Source organism: Lucilia sericata, unplaced genomic scaffold, assembly GCF_015586225.1.
Source record: "Lucilia sericata isolate MDLA Ls3-8-SP2 unplaced genomic scaffold, ASM1558622v1 Contig000214F_arrow, whole genome shotgun sequence".
Taxonomy (NCBI): Eukaryota; Metazoa; Arthropoda; class Insecta; order Diptera; family Calliphoridae; genus Lucilia; species Lucilia sericata.
This window is the reverse complement of record NW_023994242.1, coordinates 286438-304117: the sequence shown is the minus strand read 5'-3', so window position 1 is coordinate 304117 and position 17680 is coordinate 286438. Positions and strand designations below refer to the sequence as shown.

Here is a 17680-nt window from a genome sequence, read left to right as displayed (position 1 = left end):
TAAATGGATCCGTACTTTCGGCTATACCAAATATATCTTTAGATGCTGTTGCCAAAACAATACGCAGCAGTTCGGTCGGACAGTCCCGAACCGACTCAGGGTTATCCCCAGCCACCGACTGCCCAGGAGACATAGCATGTGCTTGTCCTACGAGAAAATAAATCGTCACCCCGTAGATTACGTAGAGACAGACAAAAAGCTTAAGTTTGCTTAAAAAGGGGACACTAAAGTTACGATTATCTGCACCCTCGTTTACAAAGAGTACATCTATGACGGAAGACGAATTAGAGCAAACCAGATGGTTAGTGGAAATCACTGTCTTTTTCGGATGCATTGACTCTTTGTCGAAGTGCTCGGTAGGGTCATCGCAGTAGTATGGTTAAGCGTCTCGAAGTGGTTGTGGAATGTAGAATATCGTTGCACTTGATAGTCCGACCCTGCAGGTAGGCAGAGGCATAAGGGCGCATTTGGTTTTACTCATGATGACTGCCATTCCGCAAAGGCACTGCTATGGCAAGGGATAAGTTAACTTGAGTACTTGAGCAGAGTGAATGTTTATTATCCGGGCAGAAATGTTTTAAAAATTGGGAAGTTAGTTATTTTTTAAAGTCATTCAGTTGATGGTGTTGGAACATCTATAGAGTCCAACCAAATGTCCGTTAAGACAAGTACTAACGTGGCCTCCGGTAGGTTATTGTTCTAGTCTGGTAGACCGGAGGAGGCACTGGGTTAAGGAGTGCCCAATAGAGGCATAGGGGTATGTATGTATCCTCCCCAACTAACTAACTAACTAACTAAGTAAGTAACTAACTAACTAACTAAGTAAGTAACTAACTAACTAAGAGTAAGTAACTAACTAACTAACTACTAACTAACTAACGAACTAACTAACTAACTAACTAACTAACTAACTAATCTAACGAACTAACTAACTAACCTAACTAACTAACTAATCTAACTAACTAAACTAACTAACAACTTAACTAACTAACTAACTAACTAACTAACTACTACTAACTAACTAACGAACTAACTAACTAACTAACTACTAACTAACTAACTAACTAACTACTAACTAACGAACACTAACTAACTAACTAACTAACTAACTAACTAACTAACGACTAACTAACTAACTAACTAACGAACTAACTAACTACGAACGAACGAACGAACGAAACGAACTAACGAACGAACGAACGAACGAACGAACGAACGAACGAACGAAACGAACGAACGAACGAACGAACGAACGAAACTAACGAACGAACGAACGAACGAACGAACAAAACGAAAACGAACGAACGAACGAACGAACGAACGAACGAACACGAACGAAAACGAACGAACGAACGAAGAACGAACGAACGAACGAACGAACGAAAGAACGAACGAACGAAACGAACGAACGAACGAACGAACGAACGAAAACGAACGAACGAACGAACGAACGAACGAACGAACGAACAACGAAAACGAAGAACAAAAGAACGAAAAAACGAACGAACGAACGAACGAACGAACGAACGAACGAACGAACGAACGAACGAACGAAAACGAACGAACGAAAAACGAAGAACGAAAACTAAAACGAACTAACGAACGAACGAACTAACGAACAAACTAACTAACGAACGAACTAACTAACTAACTAACTAACTAACTAACTAACTAACTATCTAACTAACTATCTAACTAACTAACTAACTAACTAACTAACTAACTAAACTAACTAACTAACTAACTAACTACTACTAACTAACTAACTAACTAATTAACTAACTAACCAACTTACTAAGTAAATAACTAAGTCCTACATGTAACCTTATCATATGTGTTCAGTTTGGTATTTTACCTTAACCTTATCTGATCCTAGTCCGATAATATACCTATTTTGTGGATAATCGTAGTGTAATAGATTTATCAAGAGATCTATGAAATTAATTGTCGACCAATGTTTAAAAACTCTTTTTACTGGTCGTAGTTCTTTAGAATTATATCTGAAATAATATCGCTCCCGAGGTTTTTACATCTAATTTCGTCTTTTACCGTAATATTTCGGTATAAAAAATAAAAAAAGTTGAAAAGAGCATGTATTACATCAGATCCCAGGCCGATAATGGGCCTATTGTACCCTCCTTTTTATGGATAACGGTAGTGGTTAAGTTTTATAAAGAGATCTACTAAAGCAATTATTGATCAGTGTTTAAAATTCAGTTTTCTAGACGTAGTTCCTTAGAACTTTCCCCTCAGTGTTCCTGATTGATGAAATATATGAAATAGAAAGATATATAAACACCTGCGGCTGTAGTTGAATGAACAAGATTTGTTATTAGATTATTACAATTTGTCAAATTCAAATTTTGCATGTAAGGGAAATGAGTGACATTAAAAGTTTTTCGTATGTGGGGTTTTTCAATGCACCAATTTAAACTCTTCTAAAGCAACTGACAATCATCATTAACATTTAACATTTTTGGAAAATATGATGGCGGAAAGAAGTGAACACAGTAAGAAGTAAATAAACACCTGCATAATATTAGTGCGATGATCTGTTAATCTTCCTTCTTCTAATAAAATTTTTCATTTGAGTTCAATTTTGGAAAGAATCTAATGGACTGATTATTCTCGAATAATTAAATGATTTTAGTTAAGATTAATAACTTTAAGTATTTTATTTTTAATTTTAAGTGGGATGTATCAATAACCAAAATACACAAAAATACTAGTACATTATTTTGAGAGTTTTGCATGAGTTAGCTTCTTTCAATTCTTCCTATATCTTTTGTTAAATAAATTATATTCTGACATATACAAGTTTTTTTTTTAAATAAGAACATTTTAAGTTTATGCCCTAAAAACATATAAGAAAATCATATCTAATCTATATAAACATTAATTTTTGTTGTATAGAAAATGTTAGAAATTTAATTAATAATAAGAACACGGTAATCGAAATATATTACTACTAACAACACCTTAGCACCAAAAAAAGATGTGTACATTTTTTAATAAAAAATAATTATTTGAAATAGTCATTAAAAAATATATATAAAATGATGATACAATATGATCTCTATAAAAATAACTACAAATATACAGCAATGGAAATAGTTTTAAAAGAACAAAGAATATTTTACGAACAAACTCATTCTAACCAGATATCGTTAAACTTTGCAAACATTTCTAATAGACTTCATCCATCATGTGTGAATTGAAAGAAAACACTGGTGGGAAAAATCCTATATAGTTCTCTATGAAAATATTATAGACCGACGTTCAGAGACTGGAAGTAGTCTCTTATTATGTTTTAAATATTATTTCTGAGGTATGTTCCCAAATTTTGGTTCTAATTTCGATAAAAGTCTACTAATGATCTAAGTCTCGTTGTCCTCTCCGCAGACTCTACATTTTTCTGTATCCGTGTGTGTTCTGAGGAGAGATCTTATTCCTCTCTTTTTAGAGTTACCCTTTGTGATTCTACTCATCGTTTTATTATTATAAAGATTCTTTCGCCAATGTTTTTAATATACATATCAGTTACATCGATTAGTTTCATATTCGCCAAGTTAACTTTCTTCCCTTTATAGCAAGACCATTCGCTCTTTTGTTGCCGATTATTCCCGTATATCCTGCTACCTATACGATGCAAAGCATATCTCTGAATTCGGTTAAGAATCTCTTATATTTCCATATGGTCTTAGATTTAACCTTATCTCCTAACATCGCCCTAATTGCCTTACTAGTTTAGAGACATCCGCATAGCAACTGATTTTTACGGCTCTAATGTTTCGATATATTCTATTAGTATGATTGTCTCAAAATCCCCGACAAATTCGTATACGTCTGATGTTTGTTAATAGCCTTCCTCGGCACATTCAAAATATACTTTGATGTCTTATAACAGCATATTATCAATTTGTCTAAAACAATGCGGAATATTGCTGACTATTTATTTGACCAATAATCGGTCGGTGACTTTGGCGCAAAGTGAATTTCGTCGCAGATTTCCTGGCCATCCAACTTCTACTGGTGAAACACTGCGACCAGGGGTGGCAGACCCCGGAGTAGCCGCTCTGCAGAGAATATTGCTGCTGTAGTCGAGGATGTCATGGAAGCGCCGTCGACATCGACCAGACGATGTGCCACGCAAATGAGTGTCAGTCTATCTATCTATCTATCTATCTATCTATCTATCTATCTATCTATCTATCTATCTATCTATCTATCTATCTATCTATCTATCTATCTATCTATCTATCTATCTATCTATCTATCTATCTATCTATCTATCTATCTATCTATCTATCTATCTATCTATCTATCTATCTATCTATCTATCTATCTATCTATCCATCTATCTATCTATCTATCTATCCATCTATCTATCTATCTATCTATCTATCTATCTATCTATCTATCTATCTATCTATCTATCTATCTATCTATCTATCTATCTATCTATCTATCTATCTATCTATCTATCTATCTATCTATCTATCTATCTATCTATCTATCTATCTATCTATCTATCTATCTATCTATCTATCTATCTATCTATCTATCTATCTATCTATCTATCTATCTATCTATCTATCTATCTATCTATCTATCTATCTATCTATCTATCTATCTATCTATCTATCTATCTATCTATCTATCTATCTATCTATCTATCTATCTATCTATCTATCTATCTATCTATCTATCTATCTATCTATCTATCTATCTATCTATCTATCTATCTATCTATCTATCTATCTATCTATCTATCTATCTATCTATCTATCTATCTATCTATCTATCTATCTATCTATCTATCTATCTATCTATCTATCTATCTATCTATCTATCTATCTATCTATCTATCTATCTATCTATCTATCTATCTATCTATCTATCTATCTATCTATCTATCTATCTATCTATCTATCTATCTATCTATCTATCTATCTATCTATCTATCTATCTATCTATCTATCTATCTATCTATCTATCTATCTATCTATCTATCTATCTATCTATCTATCTATCTATCTATCTATCTATCTATCTATCTATCTATCTATCTATCTATCTATCTATCTATCTATCTATCTATCTATCTATCTATCTATCTATCTATCTATCTATCTATCTATCTATCTATCTATCTATCTATCTATCTATCTATCTATCTATCTATCTATCTATCTATCTATCTATCTATCTATCTATCTATCTATCTATCTATCTATCTATCTATCTATCTATCTATCTATCTATCTATCTATCTATCTATCTATCTATCTATCTATCTATCTAATCTATCTATCTATCTATCTATCTATCTATCTATCTATCTATCTATCTATCTATCTATCTATCTATCTATCTATCTATCTATCTATCTATCTATCTATCTATCTATCTATCTATCTATCTATCTATCTATCTATCTATCTATCTATCTATCTATCTATCTATCTATCTATCTATCTATCTATCTATCTATCTATCTATCTATCTATCTATCTATCTATCTATCTATCTATCTATCTATCTATCTATCTATCTATCTATCTATCTATCTATCTATCTATCTATCTATCTATCTATCTATCTATCTATCTATCTATCTATCTATCTATCTATCTATCTATCTATCTATCTATCTATCTATCTATCTATCTATCTATCTATCTATCTATCTATCTATCTACTATCTATTGAATTTATCATTCTCTATTTTATGTATGACAAATAAGGAACTAGAATTTAACACTTTCTATGAAAAAAGATCTTCGATCGTTGTACATATAAGATTGATCATGCAACCCTTTCATTTCGGCATTGGCTATTATTAATTCAGCTAAAACTTCACTAGTTTTATAATTATAATGCACACTATATATCAAATTGTATTGCTAAAGATAGTCAGCGTATTTATTTTATGGTGTTTTATGAGTAAACAAACAAAAAATAGTTAAATATTGTTAAAAAAATACCAACATCTGTTCGTTTACTTGTACAAGTATTTAACAACAATTTATACACAGTTACCACTTAAATTAATACTTTAAACAATGACGGATGGATGGCTAGATAGACAGACGAACGGACAGATGAATAGATCGACGTGATGACGCTGCTAGTTTTGGGGATTCCGTGTTTGATAGCTTGAAAGTTTTTTTATTTGTTTCGCTATTACAAAAAAAAAACTAACTAAAGTTAACGTCATTCTTAATGTAGTTTTAGACGATGATGCTGATGATGGCGATGTTGATAGATGCAACAGAAACAAAACTTTTAACACACAATTATAGTAGAAATAATAAGAGTTAAATAAATATTAAGAAATATATTTCTGCCATAAACTGCCCACAGCATTTGAAAAATGGAAAAAATCTTCAATTAATGTTAAGGTGACCAAATTTATATTAATATGTATATTTGAAGCAAGGGAAATTTGCAATTAAAACATACTTAAGGCGGCACAGCTATTTGCAAATATCAGATCTAAACGATTTCTATGATTGACATCTTGGAATACAAGAACTAAACAGGAATAATGGTTTTCCTAAAGGTCAAGGTTTATAAATCTAAACACTCATGAACGTACCTTTATTCTTTAGAGGTTCTTCAAATATATCTATTTACTGTTATTGCATTAACCTGGCCACCTTACTTAACCGCCAGTTTACTTTAACTGAACACACAGCTTTTTTTTCGTCATCACACTTGTGTAATTGTGTATGTGTGCACATTCTCTCTTAACTTTGTTTTTTTTTTTTCAAAATCCCACATATAAACATCTGATCAGATCATTAATATTTGTTTTATGATTATTGAAATAAAAATTCAGCTTCTTTAAATGTTTTTTTTATTGTTTCAGCTTAATTGTTTATTAGTCTTTCCCTTTTAGCAGTTAAAATCATGATGAATTGTTGCTATTTGTGCATCCTACACTGTAGTAATGTTGAAATTTCATTTGTTCGTGCCAGTTGCAAAAATTGTAAAATCGGTAGGTCCATAAAATTAAGATAAGATAAAACAAAATTTTTTATCGTGTTTGGAAGAAGGATTGTCGGACTTAACTCAGTGGCCGTTAGTTTTTCGTAGAGTTTGGGGAATAAAGCTCAAAATCGCATAGAAAAGGTCAATGTTTCTCCTGTGAACATGATTTGTTATGAGCATGATTACATTATTATAGACAAAGCCGACATGTGAAGTGATCGGCAACACTTTTCACCACCTGATCGAATGAGGTAGATCTTTTTATTGAAATCATTGGTCTATAGAGTAAAGTCTGGTCTATAGTTAAGACTATAGATTGGTCTATAGTTAAGACTATAGATTGGTCTATAGCTAAGACTATAGATTGGTCTATAGTTAAGACTATAGATTGGTCTATAGTTAAGACTATAGATTGGTCTATAGTTAAGACTATAGATTGGTCTATAGTTAAGACTATAGATTGGTCTATAGTTAAGACTATGGACTGGCGTCTGGTCTATAGATAAGACTATAGACTGCTCTATACTTAAGACTATAGAATGGTCTATAGTTAAGACTATAGCCCGGTCTATAGTTAAAACTATAGCCCGGTCTATAGTTAAAACTATAGACTGGTCTATAGTCAAGACTATAGATTGGTTTATAGTTAAGACTATATACTGGTCTATATTTAAAACTATATACTTGTCTATAGTTAAGGTATATAGTCAGAACTATAGACTATAGTTACGACTATAGGATGGTCTATAGTTAAGACGTTAGATTGGTCTGTAGACTGGCGATTGGTCTATAGTTAAGACTATAGACTGGTCTATAGTTAAGACTATAGAGTGGTCTAAAGTTACGACTATAGACTGGCGTCTGATCTATAGTTAAGACTATAGACTGGCGTCTGATCTATAGATAAGACTATAGACTGGTCTATAGTTAAGACTATAGACTGGTCTATAGTTAAGACTATAGACTGGTCTATAGTTACGACTATAGACTGGTCTATAGTTAAGACTATAGACTGGTCTATAGTTAAGACTATAGACTGGTCTATAGTTAAGACTATAGACTGGTCTATAGACTGGTTTATAGTTAAGACTATAGACTGGTCTATAGTTAAGACTATAGACTGGTCTATAGTTAAGACTATAGATTGGCCTATAGTTAAGACTATAGATTGGTCTATAGTTAAGACTATAGACTGGCGTCTGGTCTATAGATAAGACTATAGACTGCTCTATAGTTAAGATATAGACTGGTCTATAGTAAAGACTATAGATTGGTCTATAGTTAAGCCTATAGACTGGCGTCTGGTCTATAGATAAGACTATAGACTGCTCTATAGTTAAGACTATAGACTGCTCTATAGTTAAGACTATAGACTGTTCTATAGTTAAGACTATAGACTGGTCTATATTTAAAACTATATACTTGCCAACAGTTAAGGTATATAGTCAGAACTATAGACTATAGTTACAACTATAGGATGGTCTATAGTTAAGACTATACTGGTCTATAGTTAAGACGTTAGATTGGTCTGTAGACTGGGGATTGGTCTATAGTTAAGACTGGTCTATAGTTAAGACTATAGACTGGTCTATAGTTAAGACTATAGACTGGTCTATAGTTAAGACTATAGACTGGCGTCTGATCTATAGTTAAGACTATAGGCTGGCGTCTGATCTATAGATGAGACTATAGACTGGTCTATAGATAAGACTATAGACTGGTCTATAGATAAGACTATAGACTGGTCTATAGATAAGACTATAGACTGGTCTATAGATAAGACTATAGACTGGTCTATAGATAAGACTATAGACTGGTCTATAGTTAAGACTATAGACTGGTCTATAGTTAAGACTATACACTGGTCTATAGTTAAGACTGGTGTATATTAAAAGTATTGACTGGTCTAAGATTAGCTGTACTGATTCGATCGAGAGTAAAATTTGCTTATGTGTCGAACAATTTTAGCTTCTTCTAGTTTCCTCTCCTCATTATTTCTCTAAGTACAAAAACTTAACATTTTTTTTAAATGATAGATAGGGTCATCACTTAGTCGTCCTTGACTAATTGCATTCTTTGTGTTAAATTGTTTCGCATTTATAGTTTAAATTTCCACAAATTCCAATTAATAATGTCGTACTATTTATAACATTCGAATGTTGCTTAAGATACCGGATCTGATATTTTTGTCACTGTTTTTTCTTCTTTGTATTTATTTTTAATTTCATTAACTTTTGCTTTTGTTTGTCATTTTGTTTTTTTGCATTAATCATGGTTGTTTCTAAATTCTAGTCATCGATCACCCGTATGAGAATTGCACAAATACAGAAACTTAATTGTTGTATGTTGTGCTCCAAATGGTTCCAACCGAGTAATTGTCACTGTTGTTTTTTGTTAACTTGTTAAAACAAGCAGCAGCAACAACAACAACAACATATGAAAGAAAATTTGATTGTCGCCTCTTTGTTTGTTTATTATTATTATTATTATTTTACTTTGTGTTTTTCACTGTCATTTGTTTTGTGTTAATTCTTCTTTTGCTCATATGTTCGGCGTCTTAATTGTTGTTGTTTTCATTTGTTTGAAGACTTCTCATTTTTGCAGTTCATTAATAATAACAAAAACAACAACAACAACAAAAAGAAGACTAACGTTTTGAAACTGGTTTTCATTATTGTTATTTATTTTTTGTTAATATACAAAACTTGGTACTTATTTATGTTGTTTTCTGTTTCACTATTTTTGTTTTTTTATTGCTATTGTAGCTATAATTTATGAAATTTATACTAGAGATCTGAAATGTCTGACCTTCAGTAATATTAAGGGCCAAAGACTTTATTCAAGAGAAAACTTAGAAAAAAATTGCATGCAATGTTTTTGGTAGAATAATAGTTACACTTCACTTTAACTCAGATGATGTTTGCATGCAATGGGTTAAGTACTTATTTTGAGGACTAAAATGGAGTCAAGAGTCATGATTCAAGACCAGAGTACAGTTTATAGTTAATACTATAATCTAGTATATATTCAAGTTTAAACTTAAGACTATAATTCAGTTTATTGTCAAGACTATTATTTAGTCTATAGTCAATACTGTAATAAAGACTATAGTTAGTTAGTTAGTTAGTTTGAAAGGAGGATGTATATACATCAAATCCGAAGAAATACACCTAGGCCTCTATCGGGCCTGTTGTGCGCTCCTTAACCAGTGCCTCAGGTGGGAATCGAACCCACCACCTCCGGTCTACCAGACTAGAACACTAACCACTAACCTACCGGAGGCCACAATAAAGACTATAGTCTACAGACAAGACTATAGACTGGGATATAGATTGGTCTTAAGTCAATCTATAGGGTCTATAGTTTAAACTATAGATTGATCTATAGAAAAGACAATTGGTCCATAGGAAAAACCATAGATTGGTGTACAGTCAAGAAAATAAACTGGTCTATAGATGAGGCTATTGACTAGTCTATAGTCAAGATTATGGACCTGTCCATAGTCAAGATTACGGACAGGTCTAAAGTCAAGACTATAAACTGGTCTATATTCAAAACTATAATTTTGATATTTAGTTATGATATTTAGTCAAGCCTTATAGACATATACATAGACAAGACTGCATACTGGTCTATAGTCAAGACTATATACTGGTCTATAGTCAAATCTATAAACTGGTCTATAGTCAAGACTATAAACTGGTCTATAGTAAAGACAATAGACTGGTCTATAGTCCAGACTATCGACTGGTCTATAGTCAAGATTATCGACTGGTCTACAGTCAATACTATCGACTGGTCTATAGTCATGACTATAAACTGGTCTATAGTCAAGACTATAAACTGGTCTATAGTCAAGACTATAAACTGGTCTATAGTAAAGACTATAGACTGGCCTATAGTACAGACTATCGACTGGTCTATAGTCAAGACTATAGACTGGTCTATAGTCAAGACTGATCTATAGTCAAGAATATAGACTGGTCTATACTCAAGACTATAGACTGGTCTATATTCAAGACTATAGACTGGTCTATATTTGAGACTATAGACTGGTCTATAGTCAAGACTATAGACTGATCTAAAATATAAACTAGTCTACAGTCAAGACTATAGACTGATCTATAGTCTAAACTTCATGCTAGTCTATACTCAAGACTAAAGACTGGTTTATAGGCAAGACTAAAGACTGGTCCATATCCAAGACTATAGAATGGTCTATAGCCAAGACTACAGATTGGTCTATAGTTAAGACTAAACAATGGCCTAGAGATTGGTTTATACTCAAGACAATAAACAGTTCTAAGTATGTTCAAGGCTTCACAGTGACTTCAAACATCCATTACATCTAAACTAATTTCCATGCATCCATATTACTAACAACTAATTATTTCAATTATTTAAACAATTTCTTCTAACAATTAGCTTCAAATTTGTATTTCAACATTCCATTTTCAATCTAAATTAATATGGTAATTATTTATATGCTAGTAATACTTAGTTAATGCTTAAATATTAATAATAAATTATTTATAATTAAAACTAAATTTCACAATATGGCTATTGATTGACAATATTTAAATGGTAACATATTAGCATTTGATCGGTTCTTACACCTGCAGCATTTAAAATGTCTATAATTTAAGTAACATTTTAATTTAAATTATAAAATGTGATATTCTAGTACTTGTTTGAAAAACATAAATGACTATTCTGGCTAAATTAATGTTAATAATATGGTTTGTTAAATGTGTTAAGTGGTCTTAATATAAAGTCAAATTATCAGTATCTAGAGCTTGAAGTGTTGTTAGTTTTTATAAAGTGAATTTTTTAATATTTTTACAATTTTAAAAATATTGTTTTTAGTTTCAGTCAAAAGTATATAGTCGGAGCCCCATAACCTACCAAACTCCCTTAAAGAAAGTGGCAGGATGTGGCGAGTCGATAAAGCTTTAGGCCTGGCCGAACTTGGATTAAGAAATACTTCTGGAAGACAAATAACTTGGTGTTATTTAAAACTCTAATATCAACGCTGCTCTGAAGAAAATCTGCCAAATCTTCAAGACCTATTCTTATCTTTGGTTCATTATGACCAAGGTTGTGGTAGAATTAATTTACATGTTTATGCCAATTTCGATGATATACTGGAATTTTTAACTTTAAAGTAATTTTCTGAGGGGAACTTTATATGGGAGGTACGGTCAATTATGGGCCGATCACCATTTGGCAGAGAGATTTAAGTTCACCTAAAACTTCTTCTCGTCGAATTTCGTTGCATTACTATCATTTTGAAGCAAGTTATAAATGTTATAGTCATTTTCTGACGGGGTAGGCCAATTATGGACCGACCTTCATAAAATTTGGCCGATCAATTATAGACCGATTTGGTAGGGAAGTTGTGGGTCATATTAAACTTGTTTGTGAGGAATTTCAGTGACATGTTGATGTATTTAAACCAGCTATGACTGTTTACATTGTCGAGCGTCGCTTGTATGTGAGTTATGCGAAAACATGGACCTATATGACCATTTCCAATGTATCAGTGCTGTGGAAACATATTTATGCAAAATTACAGTTCTTTAGCTTCTCTCGTTTAGGCCTTATCGTGCCTACAACAGACAGACGGACGGACATGGCTAGATCCACTTAGAATGGGTAGTCTGGAATGTCTTGTCCCCTTTAAAGAAAATACAAATCAGTATATATGAGAATACATAACAGTTAGAGTTTTGTGGGAGTCGCTTTTGTATCATTACGAATATATAAGACAAGAGAGAGCAAACTAAACAAGGGGGCGTGGCACTTCATCTGGCACAATACAAAAATTCGTATATTTGGGAAACTATTTGAGTTAGAATCCTCAAAATTTGCAGAAACTACTTCAACATTGATGGAAATTGACTGGAGCTAGAATCCTTAAATTTTTCATGGGAAACATTGAAATACATATGAATAATTAGGGAAAAGCAAGACCGGACTAGCAATAGGAGGCGTGGCATCATCTACACGAATTAAATACAAAAATTCGTATGTGAAGGAAACTGTTAGAGATAGAATCCTCAAATTATACACGACCAACATTGAAAACTATTGAGGGCGTGGTACCTCTCATATAAATAAAATACAAAAACCTAGGAAACTATTGGAGCTATAATAAGTGGACTATGTAGCAATAGTGGGCGTGGTAGCTCTCATATAAATTAAATACTAAAATTCATGTACACACATATATGAGAGTCTGGGGGATTTGTAGGAAAAGATACGCGAACTATCATTACCAAAAGTTGTAAAATAATGAGATTTTAAAAATTTGGTACCAATACTAGAACTATACATTCCTATATAGCGGACTAGAAAAATGTGAGAGAGTATTCCCACTTCATGTTAAAAATCTATGAATAGGTGTGAATTTGTAGAAAAAATTTTGACAATTAAAAAATATGGGGTGTGCTAAAAACTAAAATGTAATAGAGACATGAAATCTTTTAATTAAATCGAAACAAAGTATGCAATTATTTAGTTAATTAATTTGCAAATTTTCTAAAACAATCATAACTTTTCAGCACAAGCATCATCGTTTTATTTAAAGCAATTTTAGAGGAAAGTTCTCATAAATTTTAAATTAAAATAGAAATAGATAATAACTATGTACGTCATACTAACAAGTATTTAATGTAATTAATTAAATTATATGTATATGAATATATGCTTGTATATGTATGTATGTTTATGAATATAATTATTTATATTGTAATGATTCTTCGGTTCAATAATTCAATTGCATTAGAATTGCAGTTGATACGAGTATTTTAGCTGCGTTTGCAATATATTGTTGTTGTTTTTTTGTAAGAATAATAGCTGTTGTTAACAACAAATGAGGTTTGATGAAACGCTTCCTTAATTTGTGGCACATTGTAGTAATTGAAGCAATGAAAATTGTTGCCACGACGCTTGATTGTTTGAACAATGATTACGAGCAGAACAAATAAGTTCGTAAGAGGTTTGGTTAATGCCTTTAAGATAGTTTGTTTTTTATTGTTTCAATTTTATAATATTGTTTTTAAAAAACCGGTAAAATTATTAAAATAAAATACAAACATACATACATAGATTTTTAATTTGTTTATGAACATTTTAGGTTCAATAACTACCAGCGTTTGATGTATGTTTGTATGTGATGGAATGTGTGATTTCAGTTTAGTTTTCTAATGTCTGCCACGGTGTCTGGTTGGTCACGTTTCACTTGGTAATCGGAGATTTTGTATTAAAGAATCATTATTGTGAATTGAAAACTTTTTCTTTGATCGAGCACTCATTCGTTCGTTCGTTCGCTGTATGCTGATGAGCCAAGTAATTGATGTTGAAACATCATACATATAGAGAAATCATTATATATACAATTAAATCTTTCGTTTATACAGCTATATATAGTTTGTTCATTCAATCAATTATGCATGTGAAGTTTGTGTTTAGTTTTATTAATTTATCTGTCAGATTATGTTCAAGACTGAGAAAAGTCAAATGTCAATGGACGTTTTGTTAAATGTTAAATGATATTTTGCTATTCTAACGGTTTGTAGAGAACAATATTTTTGTTTTTAATAATAGTTAATATCTATATGGGAAAAAATTTATTTCGAAATTCTTTATTGTTAATTTTTAAATTGTTAAAAATCTATTGGGAATTGTTTGAACCACAAGTTTTTAGGCTGATTGTGATTTTAGACCACGAGACCTTAATAGAACCTTATAAAGTATAAAAATGGAAGACAGATCGATAGCACGAGTCCTTATAAGTACTTCTTTATTGAAAAATGAAACAAGAATTAAACGATCTGAGTGAAAACCAAAGATCTTGCTAGTCGTAGAAAATCCAGCACGAAATCTTAATAGATTCTTTTAAAATTGGAGGACCTTAATAGACGGAAAACAGATCGACTTCTAGGAGTCGGATCTGTATTTCTTTTCTGAAAAACGAAACAAGTACTAATCGATCTGAGTGGAAGCAAAAGGTCTTGCAGTTCGTAGAAAATCATTCAGCTAGAATGATGTATTGACTCTTTGTGTCCTTGGATAATGTTTGTATATCTATCTACTCCTTAATATTTTATTCACAGATATGTAACTCTTTGAGTCTAATGTGTTTCAACAGAACCTCTTTGGCACATGTCATTAATTTGACGCGACAGTTGAACTTTTTTGTGTAAAGCACTTCATCTATGATATCAAATGACTATTGGATAAAGCTGGTCATAATTCCAGTCTGGAAAGATAATGTTGTCAATATAGGATTTAGGTTAGGTTGTTGAGGCAGTCGACCAATGACCGATTCACTTGGGTCCTAATGATCCCGCTATGTTACCCTGTAACGGATCCACCTATAGGACATTACATGTCCGTGTTTGACATTGTATGAAAGATTTAGTCTTCTGGCATGTCAACCTATAATACAGTGTCCTATGAGGATGGCTACCAATACACATAGTCTCATCTTGGAAAGTCCCATCAAACATATAGAGCTTCGTTCATCATAGAGAGGCCAGGTCATTCTTGATCTTGAGCAGTAAATCATTGCTGACCATCTGGTCTGAGCAGACTTATAAAGCGGGGAATTAAGAAACCGCTGTGAATCGTTTGTCCGGAAGGAGCGTGGCGGGGCAGTAATCGAAATTCTCGGGGTTATATGTCGTGTTCCCCAAGATAGAACCATGATCATTCCGGTTAGACTACCAAATCCCAGCAGCATGAAGTCTGACCGCCGAGTAAGGACAATTGCTTGGCCATCAGATCGTCAGGCAACCAGTGCATGATGGTAAACAACGCCTATGACGGTGTGCTACGAATCGCACCAGTGATCATTATTGCAGTATTATTTACTACGATCACAAATTATGTTAACACACAAAGATATCAGAATGATGGACATAAGTGCGTACCCCGTGATCCATCGTTTGCGAATGTGCATATGTTGACACAACAAAACTTGATATATGTATAAGATCCAGCCCTGTATTTTTAAGGGATTTAAAGTATTTAGTACCGTTTAGTCCACCTTGTTTACCTTTTGAACATGTTATAGGTATAAAGTTAACGAATTGTAGTACCTTTCCCCTTGATTACAAAGTTCCCTACATTCTTTCAATTGTTAAGTTAGACAAAGAATTCCACTATCGTTGTTGTAGTTTCCTAAGGAAAAATCGGTGCACACCACAAGGCTTAAATGATGATGATAATTTGGAGAAAACTGAAAGACAAAGAATTCCACTATCGTTGTTGTAGTTTCCTAAGAAAAAATCGGTGCACACCACAAGGCGGGGTTCTTACACCTCTCTTCTGAAATTTTGATATAAACTCATTGTTAAATGATGATGATAATTTGGAGAAAACTAAACTTTTTTTTATTCTCCAAGAGATATAAGATTCCACCTTTCCCGCTAGCACGTCTAAATTGATTTAAATTTATTTTCTTTGATAGTGAGAAATATTTGGTCATATTTTGTCCTAGATTCTAAACGTTCATGGAATCTGAATGTCCAACCGAGTTGTTATAAGAACCTTAAGCATTGGCTCCAATACTGCGAAACGGTGCCCTTTCCTTGTAAAGTGAACCTACTGGAATGTTATCGAGAACATTATACGAACCTCGGCACTATTGATCACTTACGCGATTAGGAGCATGCCATCACATGCTTTTTTTGTAGTTGACAGGCATTTGGAAGTCTAAGCATATCGGTCATACGTCTAATTAGGCTGGAACTGATAATAAACCTGCTGTTAGAAATCTACCTAGTGTTTACACTAAGTCCAGGCTGGTTCGCGAACTTTTTTTGAACTTTTGTAAGGGCTTTCTTGACAGGGCTCTAGTGAAACTAGTGGAAGCGCATTCTATAAAACATTTTCTTTGTCTCTGACTTGCTACGTGGGGTATTAGACTAGGAACATCGGCAGTCCGACACTGCACGATTTAAGGAATCTATCAAATGTTGATATCGATAAGATAGAATCGTTCGTTCGGGCTAGGATTAGGTCGACTCATGATTCGTTTTCGGATTACAAAACGTAACAAGGTCATGGACCCAAATGTGTCGGCTTTTAGTTCGATTTCCTCAACAACCAAACCTATAGATTCGTTAACAAAGCTTTTCTGAGATTCTGAAGTAGAAATATAAGTGAGTCCAAGGTTATGGACTAAAATGAATAGGCTTTTAGGTCAATTTCCGCAACAACCAAACCTATAGATTTGTTAACAAACCCTTTCTGAGAGTCTGATGTAGTGAGTTTTCTAGATTTCGCAAGTCGTCCAAATTAGGCTCAGTATGTTCTATAGTTCAGAAGTGTATTAAATTAAAATCGGATTTCATACTTTTGGAACTATTTATTATATATTTTACGACAACCAAGTTATTTTGAACTCATAAAAAATTCTTTCCATTGTTCGTTATTTGTTGCAAATAATTGGCAACTAAACATGCTTCAACTAATTGACAAAAACTAAAATGACACAAAAAGTGTCTATAACTTCATTACATGTTATTTTCAGTTACAATCTACTATTATTTTGTGCAATACTTTAAACTATAAAACAATTTTAGAAAAAAAAACTAATTGAATTTTTAAGCCAATTTTGGTAAAAATAAACTTAATCTAGTTTTAAACTAAAAAGCGAAATAGTCAATTTATCATT

At 32.4% G+C, this 17680-nt stretch overlaps 2 protein-coding genes across 6 annotated transcripts in view; one reads left to right on the top strand and one right to left on the bottom strand.

The window, feature by feature from the left end:
- The window catches only part of LOC119602200 (glycoprotein-N-acetylgalactosamine 3-beta-galactosyltransferase 1-like), an 86875-nt gene that overhangs the window by 2268 nt on the left and 66927 nt on the right, over positions 1-17680 (top strand). The gene's annotated exons all lie outside the window — the stretch shown is intronic.
- Positions 1-17680, bottom strand: part of LOC119602199 (dual oxidase) — a 50296-nt gene that overhangs the window by 13921 nt on the left and 18695 nt on the right. The window lies entirely within an intron of this gene.